The sequence below is a fragment of the Lemur catta genome, chromosome 4 (assembly GCF_020740605.2).
Source record: "Lemur catta isolate mLemCat1 chromosome 4, mLemCat1.pri, whole genome shotgun sequence".
Lineage (NCBI taxonomy): Eukaryota > Metazoa > Chordata > Mammalia > Primates > Lemuridae > Lemur > Lemur catta.
The window spans coordinates 9,421,679-9,425,008 of NC_059131.1; the positions used below are offsets into that span (position 1 = coordinate 9,421,679).

At 34.4% G+C, this 3,330-nt stretch overlaps 1 non-coding gene across 1 annotated transcript; it reads right to left on the bottom strand.

Annotated features, from left to right (window-relative positions):
* Nucleotides 1-993: 993 nt before the first annotated feature.
* LOC123637563 lies at nt 994-1,100 on the bottom strand. The gene has a single exon (XR_006734931.1). It is a non-coding gene; the product is annotated as a U6 spliceosomal RNA (small nuclear RNA).
* Nucleotides 1,101-3,330: the final 2,230 nt, after the last annotated feature.

A 3,330-nucleotide genomic window follows, 5' to 3' on the forward strand; every position in this document is an offset into this window, starting at 1 on the left:
ATCTGCTCATGGTTTCTTAAAAGGATTGAAATAATAAATCACTTTAAGTAATCAATAAAATGGCTCCTATTGTGGTTAACTTGGCTTACTATTCTTGCCCTCAGCCCTTGGCAGGTATGATTCCCTGTGCCTGCAAAGCTCTGTACCCACCCCCTTCCATCCTACCTGCCTAATTCCTGTCTGTCCTTTAAATATTAAATTAGAGGACTCCAGGATGCCTGCACTGAGCTCTGAAATTATGATTATATTTCTTATGAGCTTAGTGGGCTGGGCTCTATAATATTTATATGTGTGGTTATAATTACTGATTTACTTATCTTTCTCCCACAGAATAGTATAGACTTTCCTTATATACAGAGGGATGATGCAATGTTGACGATTTCATCATATCCAGGATACATCCCGGAACTTAGCAAGCATCCAAGGAGCACTGTTGAATGAAAAGATCAAAGACAAAAGTATGTTTTAAAAATCTTGGCTCTGATGCTTATTTTCAATGTTATCTTGGAAAAGTTTCTTAAATATTTTTGAGCCTCCATTTTATCACTATAAAATGAGAATAAATAATATTACTTTTAAAAGTGCTGCAATGATTGAAGGCAATGTATGAGCAGTGTCTGAACATGCTCAGTGTACAGTCAACCCTTGAACAACACAGGTTTGAACCATGCAAGTCCACTTACACATTTTTTTTCAAGAAAAGTTATACCAAGTGTGCCTCTCCTGCCTCGCCTTCCACCTCCTACACCTCTTCCACCTCTGCCACATCTGAGACAGCAAGGCCAACCCTTCCTCTTCCTCCTCCTCCTCAGCCTACCCAATGCAAAGATGACGAAGATGAAGACCTTTAAGATGATCCACTTCCACTTAATGAATAGTAAATATATTTTCTCTTCCTTGTGATTTTCTTTTGAACTTTAATTTTTATTTTTTATAGATACATAATATTGTACGTATTTGTAGGGCATATGTGAAATTTCTATACAAGCATACAAAAATATGGAGCGCGTCACAAATTTGCATGTCATCCTTGTGCAGGGGCCATGCTAATCTGCTCCATACTGTTCCAATTTTAGTATATGTGCTGCCAGAGTGAGAACATTTTCTTTTCTCTAGCTCACTTTCTTTGTAAGAATACAGCATATAATGCATATATCATACAAAATAGGTGTTAAGTGACTGTTTATGTGATCAGTAAAGCTTCCAGTCAACAGTAGGCTATTAGTAAAATTTGGGGGAAGTCAAAAGTTATACTTGGATTTTCAATTGTACAGGGGGACAGTGTATCTACCCCCATGTTGTATATGGGGGTATATTCATCGTCTCTCTCTCCTGTTCATTCCCCCTTACAGATTGCTAAAGTCAAGAAATCACCTACATTAACTATCAAACAAGTTGTCTGGCAAATTGTTGATGCTTACTAAATGTCAGTGTCCTTCCCCACGTATGAGGGGGGATTTATAATCCCAGAGTGTTCTTGAATAGCTAACAAGTCTTTACTCTAGAGTTTCAAAGGTAAATTGGCCCAAACATTTGTATCAAATTTATTTAAATAAAAATTGGGAGACAGATTTTACAGCTAAACCTCAGACATTCTATAGTATAAAACTACTATGTCATATATGTGTGTACATATATATATATTTTTTTTTAATAAACAGAGAGCAGCTATGTGATTTTTATCAAAGCCTATTGAAATATATTTCAGCCCCGGCCAATGTGTTTTCATTGCATTCAGAATATGCAATACCTGCTTTATAATTTATCCTGCTGGTAAAGCATGTATTGAATGTAATTACAATACTTGGCCCAAAGCGCAGAATGTTTCCCTCGATTACCTTTTAATTATCTTGCCCATTACCTTTTAATTATGAATCTGTACTAGCATTCAAAGTGTTACTTCTCCATCTTTGACCCAGCTTACCCAAGAATACTGCATTTCCTGAACATTATGGCTACTTCTTGACTCTGATTTTAGGTAGCACCTAGAAACTGTGGTGTGCTGATAAACGTTTATACACAGGCTAGAGGGGAGGAAGGGAAATGATTTGTAGCATTTGCTGATTGCTGTGGTGTAGATATTCCCACCTTCACCAATTTCAAGGTACCGACATGATGCCAATAAGCACAGGGTTGAAAGAAGATGCCCGGTAGTGTATACATACGGCATTTCCATCATACAGATATGGTAACTTAAACTACCTCAAGAGCATTCTATAATATTATATGTAATAAAATATTTAGAAAGTGATGAGTTTTGAGTTTTAATTTTATTTTCCACATAATTTATTTAACTATAAGTTTATATAATTTACTTTTTAACAACAGTTGTGTTTAACAATCAGATCACAAAATTCCTGAAAATTCTACAATTAGATCTTAGCTCCACCATACAAAAGCCTAGAATTGTAACCCAGACATCGTAGATCCACAGTAAATGTTTAAGAATAGTTTGCTGAGAGTACTGGAAAAATATATACAGCAAGTTGGCTCCATTTTGCTTTCTATGATATGTAATATAGATCAAATAAAACCAAATCATATTAATGAAGACCATCCAAAAGGTCAACTTCAAGCCTGTATAGACGGAAACAGAGAATGCTCTGTAATTTGTCTAAAGTGTTTGAGAAAAGAAAAAAATTTTGATATAAAACAACTAGGGATAGTGAAAGCATGATTATTAGAAGAGGCTCAGCATTTAATAGAAAGATTATATCATGGCATAAGATCATGAAAGTAAGTCCTGAATAAGACTCAGACCCATCCTTTATCTATGCCTGAAAGTGAGCATATGTAAATGCCTAAAGTAGAATTATTAAAAGTCATTAACAAAATCATGCCATATATTACAGTTTATATTTAAATATATGAGAATATATTTGCCGTGAATAAGTCAAGTTTGGATAAATTGCATATAATTTAAAAACCTTCTAGTACATATAGACAATAGATATTTTATGTTTTTAAAAAATTTCTGAGTTAAAAGGAACTTAAAAGGTAATTTAGTTTAACCTCTTAGTTTTTTAAATATGAAAACCAATGACCAGAAAAGGAAAATAATTTGCCAAGGTTCATTCAGAAGCCCAAAATGGTGCTTCACTCACTTAAATAAGTCTCTTGATACGTAAGGGGTTAAATTTCTTCTATTTCCATACATACCACATTCAGGGAATCTAAGTGGCTTGTCTAAGATCACATAGTATATTATTGCTTGAGTCAAGGTTAAGGCCAAAAATTGAGGTTATCCTTCTCTGATTTCTTGGTATCACAATGTCTTCAAATATCTCATATCTCACTCCACTGTGAGTTAATGTTGTCATTTAGCACATG